The 10,000-nt window shown below is 29.4% G+C and overlaps 1 protein-coding gene across 3 annotated transcripts in view; it reads left to right on the top strand.

Moving 5' to 3' along the window:
- The window catches only part of LOC137631966 (zwei Ig domain protein zig-8-like), an 87,020-nt gene that overhangs the window by 44,212 nt on the left and 32,808 nt on the right, over nt 1-10,000 (top strand). The window lies entirely within an intron of this gene.

The raw sequence follows: 10,000 nt of genomic DNA on the forward strand, positions 1-10,000 counted from the left end.
AGAAAATATTCAACGTCTGCATTGACGTTTCCAAGAGAGTTGCACTCACCGTGTATGCAGGTTATGAATGCTATTTCCATATTACACAGCAGGGACCTTGCTATTGTATTTGTCTACGGACGTCCTACAAGGAGCTGGCCTTTATAGAGAGGCTTGTCCACCATTCTGTGGATATTTCCTCTTTTTACGGTGACTTTATATATAAATACTCACGCACACACACACACACACACACACACACATATATATAATATATATATATGTATATATATATACACACATATATGTATCAATATGTATATAAACATATATATATATATGTATATACATATATATATATATATATATGTGTGTGTGTGTGTGTATGTCTGTGTGTGTGTATGTGTATTCATATATGTATGTCTACCTATCTATCTGTCTCCTGTGAGCCTTGAATTCATACGAGATAGCTATTAGAAATCACTATCTATACGTACTGCAAATCTAATTTGTATGAATAGACAAAGTTTAAGCCATAAAGGAATATTTTTACTCCACTTACAAAATTACCTTGAACCAATACACGACAAGTCTTTCCTGGTTTTAGATGTCAGGATGCCTGAAAACTTTAAAACAATTAATCTTTCCTGATTCTTATCAAAATTGACTTATAAGAAAGCCAATTAAGTAATGGATTTAATCCAAACTTCTTCAAATGGATTTTAGTGCTGCCTTTCAATTGATTGACCCTGAGGATCTAATATTTAAAATTGCCAGCCTAGGTTTCGCTGGCCATATTCATTGGTCTACAAATGAAGGTGCTACAATATGCAAATGATAGTACTGTGACTGTCACTCGCTCACCATGAATTCGAAATGAAGTTGTAGACGTTGTTATATACTGATAAAAAAAAAAACTGTAATCTTAATCAGAAATTATCCGTAAAAATAAACTGTTCTCAGCCGTATTTCAGTAAAATAGAGGCGACCGTAATTTTACCATACTTTGTTATTATATTTTGCGGGTTGGTAACCGTATTACCACTCCTTTACTTCAGTATATAATTTTTTAAAACGGTAAATGCCTGGCAACATTTATTAAAGGATTTTTTTTTCTTTTTTCTAACAACGGCAACTTTGCAAGAGTGCAGTATTTCACAGTAGATTTTGTGTTTATGAATTATATACATTTGGCAGTACTCGTTTATATCTTCGAGAATAAGCTTTCTTTCTAAAAGCTCTTTAAGCCAATATAATCTAACTTTGCACGAAGACAGGGTACTATTGTATTCATAATTCCCAAGATTGGAAGCAATGCAAAAAGCAATCAGTCATATCCATAACTTAGGAATACTGTAATGGCAGATGAAGAAAATGTCAAGAATGTATGGCACTTAGACCTTATTTGACCTGTTTTCACACATATAAATTCCTTTTGTAATAGAGCAATTCATCCTAATATTCGTCAACTACAGGTACTGTAATGGTGAAATAAATAAGCAATTTCATTATGAAAATCTTCCGTAATTCGTCCACACAAAATTCAAGAAAGGAAAATATAAGAAATATGAAAGAACATCTGAAATATTTCATATCCCGACACATTATACCAGCTTCATATGGAAATTATAGTTTGTCGTTTATACTTACCAGGAGAGTAAATGTTAAAACTACGGTTTTACAGAAGAAACATAATCTTTATTGGATATTGACATGTACAAATTTTCCATCCAACCCTAGAACTTATTCACACATTAGACATTACAAATACTCAGAACAGATTCAATTGCTATCTCACAAGTCATCTATAAAGGTTAAAGGTGTCTGGTTTCTGTTCCAGTTTCATCAAAATGGCTGCTCATCAGAACGTCAGCCGGGCAAGCCCAACCTACACCCCCCCCCCCACACACACACACACTGGTGCCTAAACACAGCAGTAGCCTCACCAGTAAACAGCTTAAAATCACAGTCCCGGGGTTCGATCGATCTGTTGTCATGCGTATGCTAGGCGAACACGGTACCACTGCACTAGCCAGTTGTATTAAGAATAACTTTACAAATATACATAAAAAGCAATTAAAGCGCAAAAAAATACATGATAGCACTGGTGAGTAAAGCTTCAGAGTGATATCCCTTATGAGCCAATTTTAGCCTCGCTATACATATCAGGACAGTATTAGAAATGAAACTATAAGAGAGATTACTCGAGTACCATATGTGGATGAGACCATGATAAAGGGTGGATGGAGATGGTTTGGGCATTCTCTTCTCACTCCCCAAGAGAGATTAGTTCACCAAACGTTCAGCTTATGACAGGATTAGAAATGAAGCTATAAGAGAGATTACTCGAGTACCATATGTGGATGAGATCATGATGAGGGGTAGATAGAGATGTTTTGGGCATCCTCTTCTCACTCCCCAAGAGAGATTAGTTCACCAAACGTTCAGCTGGGCTCCACAAGAACTAGAAGAGTTGGAAGACCCAGGCCTACATGGCTGAGGACTATGAAGTGCGAAGTAAGGGATGATGAATGGAGAAGTATTGAATTAGAAGCTCAAGATATATACGACTGGCGAAATCTAACCGATGCCCCTTGCGTCAATAGGCGTAGGAGGAGATGACGATGATGATTAGTAGCAATGATTCTACTTCCATCTCTAAAACACCAGTCAAACTCTAACCGAGGCCCTTTGCGTCAATAAGCGTAGGAGATGATGATGACGATGACGATGATGATACATAACAATGAATCTACTTCCAACTCTATTTAAACCACCAGCTATAAAACCTTGCCATCACTGAGAGATCCCTCTTACTGTTACAAACAAACAATAGTCTTTATTCATCAGCCAATGAACTTGTTTTATAAACCTAAGGTTATCTTTTAAATATACCACTTGACCAAATATTAATCGTTCGGATGACTGAAGCCATATAAAAGACATTGAAACTTGTCTGTGAGAATGAAGGGAAAGTTATCAATAACGAGTACCTCGAAACATAATTCATTGTTCGATATATATATATATATATATATATATATATATATATATATATATATATATATATATATATATATATACTATATATATATATGTGTGTGTGTGTGTGTAGAAATCAAGAAAGGTGACACTTGAAGAGCATAAAATATGTCCTTTCACTTTTCCTTTTGTGGCTTCAATATATATATATATATATATATATATATATATATATATATATATATATATATATATATATATATATATATATATATATATATATATATATAATCGTTATCGTCCATAAGTCACGTCATCCCAAAATCAAGTTTCTCAAGACAGAAACGGGAAAATTGGCCATAATTTGTTCGACGCTCTGAGACATCATTCAAGACAACTCTGCCCTTTATGTTTTTTATTCTGGAAATTTGTACAAACAAGATTTTATGATACGAAATAGTACATATTACATGGGCTTTCGTAGCATGCGATCACTCGTAAAAATAAAATTACACAATTTTTGTTACTCATCAATAAACTTAAATAAATGATTTTCATTTAATTCACCAAATGCCGCTTACGATTTTTAGCTTTTCATTCCTGTATCATAATGTATAACAGAAAATGAGAAATTGATTACTGAGGCAAAACAAGTAGTTTATTCATGTCACGGAATAAACAACTTGTGCCTCAATTGTTTGTTTTTTTATTGTTGTTTATTATATAATATGGCAGACGTGATGAAGCACCGTTGGGACTATACTCGATTTTTTTCAATGAGGCGCATTTGCACTGACTCGCAGCGGTGCTCTTTTAGCTCGGAAAAGTTTCCTGCTATCTGATTGGTTAGAATTATGTTGTCCAACCAATCAGCGAGCAGGAAACATTTCCGAGATAAAAGGGCACTCCTGCGAGTCGGTGCAAATCTGCCTCACTAGAAAGAATTGACTTTAGTTAAGCAATTAGTTCCCGAAGGTAGTTGTTCGCCCAATTCATTTAATATTAACTCATTTTGAGTGATAGAACTACATCTGCTTTAACAAGTAAAAAGGTGATATCACTGATTTTCTAAATATATATGTAAATAATAATATCCGCAAATTATAAATATACATATATATATGTGTGTGTGTGTGCGTATGTGCATTATATATATACATATATATATATATATATATATATATATATATATATATATATATATATATTTATATATATATATATATGTGAAAATATATATATATATATATATATATATATATATATATATATATATATATATATTTTATTCCTTTTATCTTCTTATATTTTTCAGTTCCATAAATAAGCTCTCCAATTTGACCTTTCAAAAAAAATGATTCTCCAGGATAATATAATGCTTTAAAAAAGAGTATTTTCTCAAATGTTTTTATATTGTGTATAGTTGGCCAATTTTTATCAGCCTTTTATTCTGGTAGAATAAATATTTTCCTCATTTTAGCTTTTTTTAATCGTGTTAAACAGCTTTGCTGGTTAGTTGTTGTAATGGAAAATAGCCCAATATCCTATTTTCCATATTTATTTTTTCATAACTTACTCGAACAACTCGATATCTATTTTTTGTATAGAAATTATTCAAATCATCATTCTGTTTAATTTTTACTTTAAGTATTATTGTATCTTATTCAATATCATTTTGATGATGGACTGTTTATTACAGGGTTAAGGTTTTCAAATATATTTCCTTAAAACGCTCATTAAATTCTGTTTCTGTAAGATTAATGCAAATTATCATAACCTCAATTTTACCTAACCACAAATATGACAAAGAATTAATTTTATCAAATGTATTTCCTTAAAATTAATGCAAATTATCATATCATTCATATTAACCTACCACAAAAACTACAAAGAAATCAGGTTTAAACTTATCCATAATTTTAACCAACCACAAATACTACAAAGAATTAAGGCTATCAAATATATTTCCTTAAAAAGCTCATTAAATTTTCTTTCCATAAAATTAATGCAAATTATCATATTCCTAATTTTAACCAACCACAAATACTACAAAGTAGGTAATCAAATCTATTTCCCTAAAACACTCAATGAATTTTGTTTCTATGAAATGAATGCAAATTATCATATCCATAATTCGAAGTTACCACAAATACCACAAGAAATCAGGGCTAAACCAATCACAAATGCTACAAAGAATTAAGGTTATCAAATGTATATCTTTAAAACACTCCTTAAATTTGGTTTCCATAAAATTAGTGCAAAGTATCTCCCTAATTTCCATTCTAACCACAAATACCACAAAGAAATTAGTTCTAGACTTATCCGTAATTCTAACTAACCACAAATAATACAAAGAAATCAGGTCTAAACATATCCCTAATATTAACCAACCACAAATACTACAAAGAAACCAAGTCTAAACATATCCCTAATTTTAACCAACCACAAATACGACAAAGTATCATATGCCTAATTTCCAAAATACTACCAAGAAATCAAGTCTAAACATATCCCTAATTTTAAGTAACTACAAATACAACAAAGAAATCAGGTCTAAACATATCCCTAATATTAAATAACCACAAATACAACAAAGAAACCAGGTCTAAACATATCCCTAATTTTAACCAACCACAAATACTACAAAGACACCAGATCTAAAACACATTGGCGAACTACATCAAAGGCAGTATTTCGAACGCAACCATCGCAAATGGAACGAAATGGAGAGAGTAGAACCGCCGGCAGATGTTTGCCTTGTCCACAAATGTTAATTACCTCAGCATATTAGAAACAGCGTTAGGGAAAACACGGCCAAACTCGCTTGAACAAATAGTACGTTTGCCACTAGTTTGGCATTAAACCAAACGTTATTTTAAGTTTTTCTAATGGAGTAAGTAAGCTTTGCTTTATTATTATTGTTATTACTATTATTATTATTATTATTATTTTTATTATTATTATCATTGTAATTATTATTATTAATATTATTATTATTATCATTGTTGTTGTTGTTGTTGTTATTATTATTATTATTATTATTATTATTATTATTATTATTATTGTTTTATTATTATTATTAATTATTGTTATGATTATTATCATTATTATTATTATTATTATTATTATTATTATTATTATTATTATTATCATCACTTGCTAAGCTACAACCCTAGTTGGAAAAGCAGGATGCTACAAGCCCAGGCGCCCCAACAGGGAAAATAGCTCAATGAGGAAAGGAAACAGAGAAAAATAAAATATTTCAAGAACAGCAGCAACATTAAAACAAATACTTCCTATACAAACTACAAAAACTATAACAAAACAATATGAAGAGAAATCACATAGAAATGTTTTAGATGCATTTGTAAGTTTTAATTATTTCTTACATTTATAACATTTTCATTAATAAAAAAAATTGTAATAATCATAAGTAGCATTAAAAATTATTTAACTTTCATTTCTAATGTAGTATATCAGCCTTTTTATCTATATTTATGTAGACACACATACATACATATATATATATATATATATATATATATATATATATATGTGTGTGTGTATATATATATATATATACATATATATATATATATATATATATATATACATACATATATATATATATACATATATATATATATATATATATATATGGATATAAATTTATATATGTATATGCATATATATATATATATATATATATATATATATATATATATATATTAGATGCACTTTTTAATTATGATCATTTCTTACATAGATGAAATTTCATTCATACAATAGAATTAAGTGTATCATAATTATATTATTTTATATCATTATATATTATATTTTTCAAAAATATTTAGAAAAATAAAATATGTAATGTAATAATGTAATAATTGTTTTGATATAACAAATAAATAGGGATATTAAAAAAAGAAAAAAAAAGGCAAAGGTTCTAATCGAGATAGCAGTTTCTATTCAATCCAAAGAAATATTCGTTATTTGCTAAGAAATCTATTCAGCAAGGAACAAAGGCCAACAAATAAGGCTCGCGTTTGTGTAGGCTGACTTTGAAATCTAGAATAATTGGCTTTTCCGTTTACCCTAAGGGCGTATTCTAAGATGGATGAAACTCTTAGAAAATATGAGATTGTTATTGAATGAGTTTTATTTATAATGTTTAATGTTGTTTAGATTCAGTGCAAATAAATATATTATTTGCATTCATAAATACGATGTTACCTACGCAGTTAAACTGTATGAGAGGGCGTACTAATGATAACTTGAATCATCTTGATAATGATAATTGATTTAATCATTTTAATAATAATGATAATTTTAATATTCTTGATAATAATAAATTTAATCATTTTAATAATGATGATAATTTAAATAACCTTGATAATGGTAATGAATTTAATCATTTGAATAATGATAATAATTTTAATACTAATAATAATTTTAATAGCTTTAATAATGATAATAATACGTAGGTCAACATTCGCTCATCCCTACAAAGCATATATTACTAAACTCAAAAACTTTTTCCACTACATATACATATATATATATATATATATATACATATATATATATATATATATATATATAATATATATTATATATATATATATATATATATATATATTTATATATACATACATATATATGTATATTAATTATATATATATTATTATATATATATACATATATATATGTATGTTAATTATATATATTTATTTATGTATGTATATATATATATATATATATATATATATATTTATATATATACATACATATATATATATATATATATATATATATATATATATATATATATATATATACTGTATATATATATATATATATATATATATATATATATATATTATATATATATAAATACATTTCTTACCATGTATAAATAAAAAACATACCGCTAACTAAAGCATACACACACACAGCCAACCATCCAAATCCACATAGTTTAATATAGCACACACAGGGAATTTAGAAAAGGCAGCATATTTTTGTCAACGCCGCTCGAAAAAAAAAAAAAAACGTAATATTTGTATATAATATTTGCTCATCATTATTGAAAACGCCCCGGGATAGCCATTTCCATTCGCTACGAGTCATGATGGGTTATGCTTTTCTGAAAATTTTCTCTGGGAATAGAGCCATGTTGACGCAGGGGAGAGAGAGAGATGGGAATAGATGATATTTTGCTCTATGTTTCGGGGGATGTAAAGAGATGGTTATTAGTATCAATTCCATTTCGTGAAATACGTTTTTTATATGTTTTCATTTTTTTTTTTTTTTTTTTGGAGGGGGACTAAGGTACTTTATTCTTTGGTAGCTATATTGTTTGCATCTCATTTTTGTTTGGGGATGGCAAAGGTACTTTATTTTTTGGTAATTCTTTTGTTTGCATTTAATTTTTCGGGGGGTGGCAAAGCACTTTACCTTTTGCTAGCTATTTTGTTTTCATTTCATTTTGGGGGGAGTGGCAAAGGTATTTTACTTTTTGCTAGCTCTTTTGTTTGTATTTCAGTTTTTGGGGGGTGGCATAGGTGCTTTACTTTTTGCTAGCTATATTGTTTGCATTTCATTTTTGTTGGGGGGTGGCAAAGGTACTTCACTTTTTGCTAGTTATTTTGTTTGCATTTCATTTTTGTTGGGGGGTGGTAAAGGTCCTTTGCTATTTGCTAGCTTTTCTTTATTCCTTTGCATTTAATTTTTTGTTGGGGGTGGCAAAGGTACTCAACTTTTTCTAGCTATTTTGTTTGCATCTCATTTTTGTTGGGGATTGCAGATGTACTTTACTCTTTGCTAGCCATATTGTTCGTATTTCATTTTTGTTTGGGGGGTGGCATAGGTGCTTTACTTTTTGCTAGCTATTCTGTCTGCATTTCATTTTTTTTTTGGGGGGGGGGAGGGAAGGTAATTTACTTTAGCTAGCTATTTTGTTTGCATTTCATTTGTGGGGGCAAAGGTACTTTACTTTTTGCTAGCTATTTTGTTTGCATTTCATTTGTAGGGGGCAAAGGTACTTTACTTTTTGCTAGCTGTTGTGTTTCATTTCATTTGTGGGGACGAAACATACTTTACATTTTCTTAGCTATTTTGTTTGCATTTCATTTCTTTTGGTTTTGGCAACGGATTTGTACTTTTTGCTTGCTATATATTTTGCATTTCATTTGTGGGACACAAAGGTACCATACTTTTTGCTAGCTATTATATTTATATGTTATTATCTTATTTTTGGGGAAATCAAATGTACTTTACTTTTTGCTAGGTATTTTATTTATGTTTCTTCTTAATATGATAGGTGGCAAAGCTACTTTACTCTTTCCTAGCTATTTTGAGACCTGAATTACTTCCTGTAATTTTTTTTTCTTAATAAAATCAAATCGAAACCATATCTGAAACATTTATGAAGGCAACGTCATTACAAACTCGGTAATACGTAGAATCTCGCTTTCATTATTCATTATATTCATTTATTAATTCATTCAATATTATCCATTTCCCTTTATTGGTTCAGTGCTTTTTAACATTAAATAATTTATATTTAATTGTAAGTTATCAAGCAAGCACATGCCAACTTAGCTTGTATTGATTGAAAGCAATAGTCTTTGCTTCTCTGGCTTTAATCATTTATAATATATCTTATGATAAATTCAAGCTATTGCATTGCAACATTGAAAATAAGGATAACTTTAATTTCTCTTCTTGTTTTTTTTCAAGTTTTTATAGTTTATATAGGAATTATTTGTTTTAATGTGGTTACTGTTCTGAGAATAATTTTTTCCTTGTTTCCTTTCCTCAATGGGCTATTTTTCCTGTTGGGACCCCTGGGCTTAAATCATCCTGCTTTACCAACTTGCAAATAATGATTATAATAGATTCAACTCTCTGTGATGCGTAAACATATTCATACTAATTGACTTCGGTACTTGAACTCCATTTGAGTCACGTGTCTGGTTTCAGTTCCAGTTTCATCGGAATAGATGCTCACCAGAACGTCGGCTGAGCAAGCCTAACC

The sequence above is a fragment of the Palaemon carinicauda genome, chromosome 40 (assembly GCF_036898095.1).
Source record: "Palaemon carinicauda isolate YSFRI2023 chromosome 40, ASM3689809v2, whole genome shotgun sequence".
NCBI classification, from domain to species: Eukaryota; Metazoa; Arthropoda; class Malacostraca; order Decapoda; family Palaemonidae; genus Palaemon; species Palaemon carinicauda.